Genomic DNA, 13,497 nt, shown 5'->3' with positions numbered 1-13,497 from the left:
GGTTGCAATTAGTGTGTGATTGCAGATTGGGCAGCGGTTAGCATGCTGGGTGGCCTTGCCCTGCGATTGGCAGCTCCAGCATGTGAGTCAAAGGATTGCAAATTCTGCTAAAAAGCAGAATTTGCAATCTTCACTAAGTAAGGTCCTAAGTTTGGAAAGCAGAGGTACGCCCCTGTGTCTCTCATCTACTGGAATGGGCACTCTCTCATTCAGCAGATTACTGCCATGCTCCACGGGATACACCCAATCTCATCTGATCTTGAAAGAAAATCAGTGGTAGGCCTGGTCAGTACCTGGGTGGGAGACTCCCTGGGAATACCAGGTGCAGTAACCCTAATGATCTGAAAAGCATAGGTAAAAGGTCCACATATTATTTGAGAGACTTCCAGATTTTCCTTATATTCTCTATATAATTATCTCTGAATTATATCAGTAACCACACAGTTCAAACAAAACATTGCACAACAACAGATCTGCTCTTCAAACTGAACAATGCTCTTAGACACTGTGATATGTTTTGGAGGCAGGATACACAGATAATGTTAAATTCTGCCTCATTCTGCCATATGAGTAAGGCTGAGATATTACAGTGACAAAAAAGTTTTTTGGGAGTGTGTAAACACTCCCACTCCTGGCGCACCTTAATTAGATAAATTAAAAGAAAGCTAGACAACAGCTGCAAGCACTGGAGGACTGCTAGTTCCCCCAAGAGACAGAAATAAAAATATATACACAAGTGCTGCGCTTGAAGTGAGCTTGGTTATTTGGTACTTAGTGAATAAAAATATATATAAATAAATATAAATATATAGGTGTCTGCTTTAATCAATCAACAACTCACGCGGAACTTGCTAATAGACAAATTTAATAACACACACAAGATAAATAAAAGAACAATTGTAAAAACAAATGTTTAAAACTGGCTCAAGCACACTGATATGTTTGCTGAATAAATCACTGAAATAAAAAGTTGGTAGATAGTGTCACTTCAATGTTGCCACATAGACCTGATTATGGTCTCTTTGTATCAATTGAAACTGATGAATGACAGTTAGTACAGCCTAATGGAGAATGAATGAGAGAAAGCTCTTGTACCTCTATGCTACTGGCGTCCCAGTGCAGAGGAGAAGCCGCTGATTATAGTTACCCGTCCTGCGGGAAGATGCAATGACGCGGCACAAGAGGTACCGGAGCAGCTACCGTGCATCCGCCGTTGGCACTAGCAAAGTGCAGATGGTAGGATCCTGGCGAGCCGGTAGTGACGCTGCAGTAGTACGCTGGGCTGGCGTTCCGGTCAAATGTTCTCCACGGCTGATTAAACAGGTTCAATTAACACCGCTGCGGGTGAAAGTGGCTGGCAACACTCAGTGCGTCCGTGAGCAATGCAAAGGAGTGACGTCAACGCGTTTCGTCCCGTATCCCGGGACTTCCTCAAGACGATGGGGCTCACACTATGGTGGCCCGTATTTAACTCCTCAAAAGGACCCACCTCTATACTCATTAGGGGTCCTGGTGTGCATACTTGATTGATTAATGAGATAAAATTAGATTAAATAAAACACTGTCTATACAAAGCAAAAGACAAGCAAGTTCCGCCTGATTGTAATGATCAAATCAATTAGCTTAATGTAAATTAATAATCATAATACTATACAATGGGATTGAAGAAACAAATACCAAATGGAGTAAATAGAGAGATGGTAAAATAATTATAAAATTAACCAGGATGATATTTTCTTCTGAACGTAGTAATATCTATAGTCAATTTAATACTGAATGGGTAACATAATATTCCTATTAAACTCCATACTGGTCAAAAGATACACTTAGTTGGCAATGACCCAGGATTAATTGGTATTCCCAAGAAACAACAATATAATAATTTTCTTAATAAATGGAACATAGTGAGAAACAGCAAATTATCATTGATTTATTTGTGTTTAATTAGATTCTGAATGTGAAGATATAAACCTAAATATACTGATAGACACATCTACAAACATGCACATATGTACATATGTGTATACAAAATTACGAATAAACATACCTACACATTTCTGATGTTACTTATTCGTATTAATTGGTGGTTCATAACAGATAAGATGATTCATGAAAAGTAATAATAACTCATAGTAATAATAATGGTAATAATAATCAAAAATAAATAAAAATAGTTGTTAAATATATATATAAATGAAAAAATATAATTTTTTTAAATAAAAATGAATTGATCTTCAAAAATATAATAATAATGAATACATATATAAAATGGAATAAAATAAAATATAAAAATAAAAATTTTTTAATAATAAAAAGTCTTTTTATATTAATGAAATAAATAAAATGAGTAAAAAGCAGAGACATAAGGACCATCAGGCAAGAACCCAGCTAGAATAATTTAATCGATGCATGAATAATCGATAGCTTCATTTAACCCTCTAGGGTTGAGAGTATCGAGTTTAAAAATCCATGCAGATTCGCCCAAGCAAAGCTGTCTAAATCTATTTCCTCCTCTTTTTGTTTGACTGAACTGTTCGACTCCCATCACAGATAGACCATTGGGGTCTCCATTGTGACATTTGGCAAAGTGTCGAGAGACACTATGTTTGAAGGATTTATTGAGAATATTGCACCTATGTTCCCTGAAGCGAGTTTTTATGGATCTAATGGTCCTGCCCACATATTGTAGTTGGCAGGGACATTGGAGGACATACACAGAGTATGTAGAATCGCAATTAAGAAATTTTTTAATTGGGAAACTTACTCCATTGCTAGTGGAGGTGACCTTAGTTGACCTATTTCTCATGTAACTGCAGGTCAAACAAACAGATTTATTGCATTTAAAATTGCCTGCAGGCCTATTGGGGAGCCAGGCGTTGAAAATAGCTTCATTACTCTTAGCGGATTTTTCAGATCTTAAATCACTGGGAGCTAGTATATTACCAAGGTTGGTGTTCTTCTTATAAATCATCCTTGGTTTAAAGCCAATGGAATTGCTTAATATGGGGTCCTGTTTCAGAATACCGAAATTGGTGTTGACAATTTTCTTAATTCTATGTGATTTGGAATTGAACTTAGAGATGAACTTTAGCTCACCCATAGTAGAGTCACCTCGGTCCAGTTTTGCAGAGTGAACACTCCCCACGGTGTCGGCATGATTTGTTGATGTAGAGATGGGTTCTGGGGGCGTCAATGATGAAACTGACGTGAGGGCTTCAACCAAAAGGTTATGTGGATAGCCCCTTCTCTCAAAATGTCCAATCATAATTTTGGATTGTGCAATGAAATCTTCATCACGAATGCAATTGCGTCTTAGGCGCATTAATTGGTTTCTGGGAATATTCTTAATCCACGGTTTAAAGTGGGCACTATCATAATGTAAATAATTACTAGTGCCCACTGGTTTAACATAGTTGTTAGAGATAATCAGATTGTTCTGAATAGAAAAAGTGACATCAAGATAGTTGATTGTGTCAAAATCAAAAGTGTAGGTAAAAGTGAGATTGTAAGTGTTGTGATTAAGGAAATTAACAAATTCCTGTGCTAAAGAGGGGCCCCCATTCCAAATAATAATCAAATCATCAATGAAGCGGCTATAGAGGACCAGGTTCTCTCTATAGGGGCCGCTCCAAATATGTTCTTCCTCAAAGCGGCCCATATCGAGATTCGCAAAACTTGGTGCGAACCTGGTCCCCATAGCTGTGCCCAGTGCCTGTAAATAATAAGTGTCACCAAAAAGAAAATAGTTGTGAGTGAGGATAAACAGAATAGAACTATTGACAAAATCACGTCTTTCCATACTTAAATTGGGATCTCTCCTTAAATAGTAATCAACTGCTTCAATCCCAGCTGTGTGAGGGATATTAGTGTACAGAGCCTGGACGTCAAGGGTGAGGAAACCCCACCCTTCCGTCCAGCTCCGTCCCACCATTTTTTGTAAAATATGCTTGGTGTCTTTGATATGTGACTGTAAATTGGTCACATGATTTTGCAAGTGCTCATCAACAAAATGTGACAAATTAGACGTGAGGGAACCCACACCAGAAATGATAGGACGACCAGGTGGTGACAAAAGTGTTTTGTGAATATTAGGAAGGTGATAAAAAACTGGAGTGATAGGATGTGTACACTGTAAAAAATGAAACTCATCTTCTGATATCACTTTATCACTTCTTGCACAATCCAATAAGCTGTTGAAATCTTTCTGAAACGGGACAGTGGGATTAGCCGACAAAACAGTATAATAATGGGTGTCCTGCAGTTGTCTAAACGCTTCTGAGGTATAGTCTTCTCTACTTTGAAGTACAATACCCCCTCCCTTGTCTGCTGGTCTAATGACAAGGGAGAGGGTTTCCCTCAGTTCCTTGAGGGCTGTTCTCTCTTTTTTGGACAGGTTGGAGGAAAAATCCAAATGATGGAGATTGGGTTTTTTTGGAGGTTTATGACAGAGAGATTTGAGATCACTTAGGGTCTTATTATAAAATATAGTAATAGCTGGACTTTTATGCTCAAGAGGAAAAAATTGAGATTTCCTCTTGAATTTGGGAAAATTTGTAGGATCCTTCAGTGTATCTATATCAAACAATTTAACTTCATCATTAGATTCACTGTATAATTGTTCTAAACAATGTAACCCCAATTTATCAGAGTCATCCAAAATGATCGGTATTTGTAACTGATCTTGATGATCAGAAATACGGTTAAGTTTTTTAGAGGCGAAAAAACGTTTTCTGCATAAATCTCTCGTAAATCTATTAAGATCTAAAAAAAGCTCAAAAATGTTGGGTTCTTTAGTAGGGGCAAAATGTAACCCTTTTTGGAGAAGGGAGATTTGATCATTGGAAAGTTTATGGGGTGATAGGTTGAATATACCGCTCTCAACTATCTGAATCTCGCCCTTCTGTTTATTCTTTCTTTTTCTTCCTCCTCTGCTTCCTCTCTTACTCTGCGTTTTTTTGAGGTTGAGCCGTCGAGGGAATCGTAAGGGTTGGGGTGGTGGTATTTGGACAGCTGGTAAAAATCCTTTGGCTGATCAGATTGTGTTCCCTCGCCTATTTGCTTTGTTTTAGGTCTAGTACCAGTATCTTGATAGGTATTGGCCCTAGATTCATAATTAGTTGCTCGTCTGGGAGGATCAATATATCTAGGAGATGGAGCGGAGGATCGATTGGTATAGTTATTGCTCCTATCTTGCGATCTATAGGGAGTTCTAGGTTTGGGACGATAATCAACAAGATGATTTGATCTCTTAAGTTTATTGTAAGTTCTGACTACACCTGTTTGGTAATCAGATAAATCCCGTGAAAATTTCTGTTTCTTAGAATATACAATTTCCTTCTCAAATTTCTCTACCCTAAGATTGATTTGTTCATCTTTATCTTTAAAGGAGGCTAAATCCTTGCATTGCATGAGATCTTCTTTTAATAAGTCGATCTGTTCAGTAATAAGTTTTACTTTCTCATTCCTATACTGAACAAGCAGCTTCATCAGTGAGAAGGAACACAAATCTAAAGTCTCTTCCCATTTTTTCTGTAAATCAGGATTTTCATTTATGGATAGATGTTTGAAAATTCTAAGACCTCTCGGTATAATTTTGGCATCAATATACTTCTGCAGAGATATCCCATCCCACCAGTTGCGCATCTCATCTTTAAGAAGATCTTCCAACTGAAAAAACTGCTTGTTCAGATCTGGGTTGTCTTTTGACCAGGTGGTTTCAACATCTCTAATACCAAAGGAGGACAAATACGTCTCCCTTCTAGTTTTTCTGTCTGAATAGCTCTTGAAATCTGCCATATATCTCACAATTGACCACAGCTAATTGATTATAAGCACACACCTATAGTTTAGACAACAATTTGCCAAATTGGTAACACTGTGCTGCCTGGGAGAATAGCACATATACAAAGACAAAAAAGTTTTTTGGGAGTGTGTAAACACTCCCACTCCTGGCGCACCTTAATTAGATAAATTAAAAGAAAGCTAGACAACAGCTGCAAGCACTGGAGGACTGCTAGTTCCCCCAAGAGACAGAAATAAAAATATATACACAAGTGCTGCGCTTGAAGTGAGCTTGGTTATTTGGTACTTAGTGAATAAAAATATATATAAATAAATATAAATATATAGGTGTCTGCTTTAATCAATCAACAACTCACGCGGAACTTGCTAATAGACAAATTTAATAACACACACAAGATAAATAAAAGAACAATTGTAAAAACAAATGTTTAAAACTGGCTCAAGCACACTGATATGTTTGCTGAATAAATCACTGAAATAAAAAGTTGGTAGATAGTGTCACTTCAATGTTGCCACATAGACCTGATTATGGTCTCTTTGTATCAATTGAAACTGATGAATGACAGTTAGTACAGCCTAATGGAGAATGAATGAGAGAAAGCTCTTGTACCTCTATGCTACTGGCGTCCCAGTGCAGAGGAGAAGCCGCTGATTATAGTTACCCGTCCTGCGGGAAGATGCAATGACGCGGCACAAGAGGTACCGGAGCAGCTACCGTGCATCCGCCGTTGGCACTAGCAAAGTGCAGATGGTAGGATCCTGGCGAGCCGGTAGTGACGCTGCAGTAGTACGCTGGGCTGGCGTTCCGGTCAAATGTTCTCCACGGCTGATTAAACAGGTTCAATTAACACCGCTGCGGGTGAAAGTGGCTGGCAACACTCAGTGCGTCCGTGAGCAATGCAAAGGAGTGACGTCAACGCGTTTCGTCCCGTATCCCGGGACTTCCTCAAGACGATGGGGCTCACACTATGGTGGCCCGTATTTAACTCCTCAAAAGGACCCACCTCTATACTCATTAGGGGTCCTGGTGTGCATACTTGATTGATTAATGAGATAAAATTAGATTAAATAAAACACTGTCTATACAAAGCAAAAGACAAGCAAGTTCCGCCTGATTGTAATGATCAAATCAATTAGCTTAATGTAAATTAATAATCATAATACTATACAATGGGATTGAAGAAACAAATACCAAATGGAGTAAATAGAGAGATGGTAAAATAATTATAAAATTAACCAGGATGATATTTTCTTCTGAACGTAGTAATATCTATAGTCAATTTAATACTGAATGGGTAACATAATATTCCTATTAAACTCCATACTGGTCAAAAGATACACTTAGTTGGCAATGACCCAGGATTAATTGGTATTCCCAAGAAACAACAATATAATAATTTTCTTAATAAATGGAACATAGTGAGAAACAGCAAATTATCATTGATTTATTTGTGTTTAATTAGATTCTGAATGTGAAGATATAAACCTAAATATACTGATAGACACATCTACAAACATGCACATATGTACATATGTGTATACAAAATTACGAATAAACATACCTACACATTTCTGATGTTACTTATTCGTATTAATTGGTGGTTCATAACAGATAAGATGATTCATGAAAAGTAATAATAACTCATAGTAATAATAATGGTAATAATAATCAAAAATAAATAAAAAATATATATATATAGTTGTTAAATATATATATAAATGAAAAAATATAATTTTTTTAAATAAAATTGAATTGATCTTCAAAAATATAATAATAATGAATACATATATAAAATGGAATAAAATAAAATATAAAAATAAAATTTTTTTAATAATAAAAAGTCTATTTATATTAATGAAATAAATAAAATGAGTAAAAAGCAGAGACATAAGGACCATCAGGCAAGAACCCAGCTAGAATAATTTAATCGATGCATGAATAATCGATAGCTTCATTTAACCCTCTAGGGTTGAGAGTATCGAGTTTAAAAATCCATGCAGATTCGCCCAAGCAAAGCTGTCTAAATCTATTTCCTCCTCTTTTTGTTTGACTGAACTGTTCGACTCCCATCACAGATAGACCATTGGGGTCTCCATTGTGACATTTGGCAAAGTGTCGAGAGACACTATGTTTGAAGGATTTATTGAGAATATTGCACCTATGTTCCCTGAAGCGAGTTTTTATGGATCTAATGGTCCTGCCCACATATTGTAGTTGGCAGGGACATTGGAGGACATACACAGAGTATGTAGAATCGCAATTAAGAAATTGTTTAATTGGGAAACTTACTCCATTGCTAGTGGAGGTGACCTTAGTTGACCTATTTCTCATGTAACTGCAGGTCAAACAAACAGATTTATTGCATTTAAAATTGCCTGCAGGCCTATTGGGGAGCCAGGCGTTGAAAATAGCTTCATTACTCTTAGCGGATTTTTCAGATCTTAAATCACTGGGAGCTAGTATATTACCAAGGTTGGTGTTCTTCTTATAAATCATCCTTGGTTTAAAGCCAATGGAATTGCTTAATATGGGGTCCTGTTTCAGAATACCGAAATAGGTGTTGACAATTTTCTTAATTCTATGTGATTTGGAATTGAACTTAGAGATGAACTTTAGCTCACCCATAGTAGAGTCACCTCGGTCCAGTTTTGCAGAGTGAACACTCCCCACGGTGTCGGCATGATTTGTTGATGTAGAGATGGGTTCTGGGGGCGTCAATGATGAAACTGACGTGAGGGCTTCAACCAAAAGGTTATGTGGATAGCCCCTTCTCTCAAAATGTCCAATCATAATTTTGGATTGTGCAATGAAATCTTCATCACGAATGCAATTGCGTCTTAGGCGCATTAATTGGTTTCTGGGAATATTCTTAATCCACAGTTTAAAGTGGGCACTATCATAATGTAAATAATTACTAGTGCCCACTGGTTTAACATAGTTGTTAGAGATAATCAGATTGTTCTGAATAGAAAAAGTGACATCAAGATAGTTGATTGTGTCAAAATCAAAAGTGTAGGTAAAAGTGAGATTGTAAGTGTTGTGATTAAGGAAATTAACAAATTCCTGTGCTAAAGAGGGGCCCCCATTCCAAATAATAATCAAATCATCAATGAAGCGGCTATAGAGGACCACGTTCTCTCTATAGGGGCCGCTCCAAATATGTTCTTCCTCAAAGCGGCCCATATAGAGATTCGCAAAACTTGGTGCGAACCTGGTCCCCATAGATGTGCCCAGTGCCTGTAAATAATAAGTGTCACCAAAAAGAAAATAGTTGTGAGTGAGGATAAACAGAATAGAACTATTGACAAAATCACGTCTTTCCATACTTAAATTGGGATCTCTCCTTAAATAGTAATCAACTGCTTCAATCCCAGCTGTGTGAGGGATATTAGTGTACAGAGCCTGGACGTCAAGGGTGAGGAAACCCCACCCTTCCGTCCAGCTCCGTCCCACCATTTTTTGTAAAATATGCTTGGTGTCTTTGATATGTGACTGTAAATTGGTCACATGATTTTGCAAGTGCTCATCAACAAAATGTGACAAATTAGACGTGAGGGAACCCACACCAGAAATGATAGGACGACCAGGTGGTGACAAAAGTGTTTTGTGAATTTTAGGAAGGTGATAAAAAACTGGAGTGATAGGATGTGTACACTGTAAAAAATGAAACTCATCTTCTGATATCACTTTATCACTTCTTGCACAATCCAATAAGCTGTTGAAATCAGTGATCAAAAAATCCTTGGGCTAATACTGTGACATATTGTTTATTTCCACCTTCTGTTTTATTACTGCATTTTAATCAGAAAATATTGGTGTTTTCTGTACCACAAAAAGCAGATTGGTCACAGTCCAATTCTGCATTATTTTATTGCTCAAACAAGGGACTCTATTCAGTATGGATTGCAGAGTCTGCTTTATAACATAACCTGCAATCCTTGCAATCACAGGGCAAGGCCCCCCAGTATGTTACCCACCGCCCGCCCACTGTGATCACGCTGTAATTGGGATCGTGGCGCAATTACAGTGCAGTCACAGAAGCTGTGGTTGCTTCCTGCCGACACAGCCGAGCTGCATCCATAGAAGTCCATCCGCTATTTTTTAAATCAGAGCAGCCATGTGTGATGACACACAGCAGTCCTGAAAATGCTGCCGACTTGTCGGCTTTTCCCTGATGCCACCCTGTAAATGCTCTGTTGCCACCCCCCACCCACCCCAGGAATGTCTCTGCCTATCAATCATGCAGAGTCATTTGCATCCAATGCGATCATATTACATTGGCTGCTAGTGCGCTCACAGGATGGGCCTGTGCATGCACATTGCAGCCAAAGCCTTCCTTGTTGCAGCCTCATTGATAAACGATGTGACCTGAATAACCCCCAAGATCTGGATGCCGCTGCAATTTTGATCAATTATATGCATTGCACATGAGTGTTGGCCAGCAACAAAAGGCATCGCCTGTCAGCGACAGTATGGTGTGAAAATTCTGATTGCACAGGCGTTTGCAAGGTGATTGACAGGAAGAGGCCATTGTGGGTGATAACTGGCCATTTATGGGGAGTGTCCAGAACAATGAAAATGGTCCCAAGCGTTTTCAGGTTGGGTGTGTGACGTCAGCTCCGGCCTCAATCAGCCTGTTCTCAATTCACTGTAGGAGTAATTCTGCACACACTGGATTTTTGCAGCTCTGCATACACATGCGATCGCACACTTACATGACAAATTTGCACTCCCCCTTGAGCGACACCTATCTGATCGCAGGACAGAAAAGTTAGTAGCCCAGCAATCAGGTCTGAATTACCCCATTGGGTATGCAAATGATGCTAATTACCACATTCTTGTGATTTAATCAGATTTCTGATCATACTTATTATGTTTTTGACCCACATAACTGTAGATTCTTGTGTATTTTGAGAACAACATTGTTATACTACAAACCTGAATCCACTGTCTTTCTATATTTGCAATATAAATCCTATTACTGTGTAACATACCTATTTGTGTATGGAATTTTATTTGTATTGAACCAAAGTCTAGTACATAGCAGAAAAATCTTTACACTCAAAGTATCCTGATAAGAACCCTTTTACATAAAATGCATAATTGTGACACCTCTGTTATTTCCTGAGCAGACATTGACTAAAAACTATCAAGACAACAAAGCATCAGCTTCAGGTGTTACACCAGCGATCCTAAAACCTGGTGCTTTCCAAGTGGATATGTACAAGAATACCCCACTCTTTCCCACTGTGGTATAGTACACTTATCACATATTGGGGGAATTCAATTGTTTAAAATGTCAGTTGGGTGTCTGTTTTTTCCTAGGATAGATAGGAAAACACAAACGCCCAACTGACTTTTAAAAAATGTGAATACCCACCATTGTGTTATAGTATGCTTATTACATACCTCAATAGGTACCCATATAGTATTAAACAGTCTGCAATCATAATTTTGGATTAAAAATTCAAGACCTGTTACACCATTGATTATATCTTTTGATATTTTCACCTTGGCTTATTCAAGTCATTTAAAAAAAAACATTGGGCTTTGTAAAGTTGACTAATGTAAAAGCGCCCACAAAGCAGTTTTTTCAGATGCTTTTGGTTTTAAAGTAGAGAGGCTGATAAAAAAAAAAACAGATCCATATATTCTGCCCGTGTTAAGTATACAACTCGGCAGATGTAATGAAGTCCGATATTGCAAGTCAGACACAAAACAGCCCAAAAACTATTAAAGAATTTAGAGGTGGGTTTTTTGGCCAAGTTTGTTATGAAAATGTTAGAAATCAGTTAAAAATACACTTTTCAAGCACATTTGTAATAAATAAAAACTTTTCAATATACATGGACACTTAAAAAAAACAAAAAAAAACTTTAAATCGGTAAAAATGCTGTACTGTACACGTCATTTTTACATTGTTTTCACCTCAGGAAATGTGTATTAATGTCATATAAATGTACTGTACTAAATTGCACAAACATTTCCAACTGAATCCAATGATATGTGACATGCCTATATTCTGTGTATAATTTCCAAATACTCCACGTACTGTAATAGTTTTTTTTTTAAACACACAAATGCGTCATAGATGCAAATGAATGTTCTAAGTCACACAAGCAGCTAATGCTGATTTAAATAATAAGCGGCATGGCTATATTCTATGTGTTATAGCAACCGTATTTGCATAAAAAATGTCATGCTACAATGTATTCCAGCCATACACTGTAACATAATTAGATACAGTTGCAATTACACACTGAATACAGCCATGCCACATATCATTTAAATCATTATAAACTGCTTTTGCTTCCCGGAGAACTGGGGATTATTTAGGGTGTGTATACTGATTTAATCATGGGACTTGGGTAACTTTCTCTGACACTGTGGTCCTACTGTACTAAAAGACACATTTTGGTTGATCTGTAAATTTTTTACTTTTTCTAGTCTAAATTCTGTGACACCTCAGATATGAGACACTGAAGACGGGAAAATTATGCATGCCATTACATTGCCTGAGTTCCACTAAATAGATGCACATTTTTAATGTCCGATGCGGCGCAATACTTTTCAGGGCATTATCATTGGATACCATTAGATCCCAGCCTATGTGTGATATATAAACTGTTTTCAAACAACCCTAAAAGCTTTTTGTCTCAAATATTTTTATTACATTGACCATTAAAAGTTATGTTTTATTTCTTTTCATAAGAATGCCCTATCAAAAAGTATTTCTTCACCTTCTGTGTATGTAATCCATGACTTACTGACTCAGGGAGCACCACTGACCAAGAAATATGCTGTATACACTTCACCATTTGTCTGTATAAGACACACACTCCAAGAGGAGCCTTGTCTACAATATAACCCTTGTGCGGAACTAAACACTCCCTCTGGTCATAGTTATTAACTCCAGTTTCTCTAAAGAGAGGAGTCACTGAGGGTTATTGAGACTACAAATAAAATCCAAGTATAGATGTAGAGAAGGTCTGATGTATTCTAGCAACACTTGTATCATGTACACTGTAAAATGGTTATTGGAAATTAGGAATCCGTAGGCAATTATCCGGTAAATCACAGTGGGGTAAATTTATTAAGTTCCCGATTTCATTCGATATTGCTTTTTCATACAAAATGCAACTCTTTAATTTTATAAAATACCATTCACGGCATATTTCTACCAATTTGTATTGAGATACAGCCATCCACAAAAATATGAATCAATAGACCATTGGCCACAAACAGTTGGATTTTCACATGCACCTCACACAACATGGAAATTTACTAAGGATTTCTATTCTCATAGCCAGACACTAACACAAAACTATATAATTTGCATAGAAATAGAACTTTCAAATAGAACTGCTTTTGGCTGTGTGTTTGGAGAATCATGCATGGATCACTGCTATCCATGTATGCTTCTCTGTGTAAAAAATAGTTAAATAGTTAAAATACTGTATATAAAAATACACCTTTGAATAAAACCAGCCCCGAGGTCTTTGAGCTGGTCCTGGTTGTTAAAATACCGGGGAAAAATTGTGTAGTTGTCCCCAATATTTAAGACCCAAAACCGGGTTCTGAACCAATCTTGTTTCAAAAATATGAGGGGAAAATGATGTAGGGTTTCACGGTACCTCTGAAACAAGCACTGGGCTCTACTAGTCAAAAAAATAATGCCACAACCGGGTAACACA

The 13,497-nt window shown here is 37.4% G+C and overlaps 1 pseudogene; it reads left to right on the top strand.

Moving 5' to 3' along the window:
• The first annotated feature begins 215 nt into the window (after nucleotides 1-215).
• On the top strand, nucleotides 216-334 carry LOC134937186 (5S ribosomal RNA; annotated as a pseudogene).
• The last annotated feature ends 13,163 nt before the right edge of the window (nucleotides 335-13,497 follow it).

This window comes from Pseudophryne corroboree, chromosome 1 (genome assembly GCF_028390025.1).
Source record: "Pseudophryne corroboree isolate aPseCor3 chromosome 1, aPseCor3.hap2, whole genome shotgun sequence".
NCBI classification, from domain to species: Eukaryota; Metazoa; Chordata; class Amphibia; order Anura; family Myobatrachidae; genus Pseudophryne; species Pseudophryne corroboree.
This window is presented reverse-complemented; position numbering and strand designations above follow the sequence as displayed.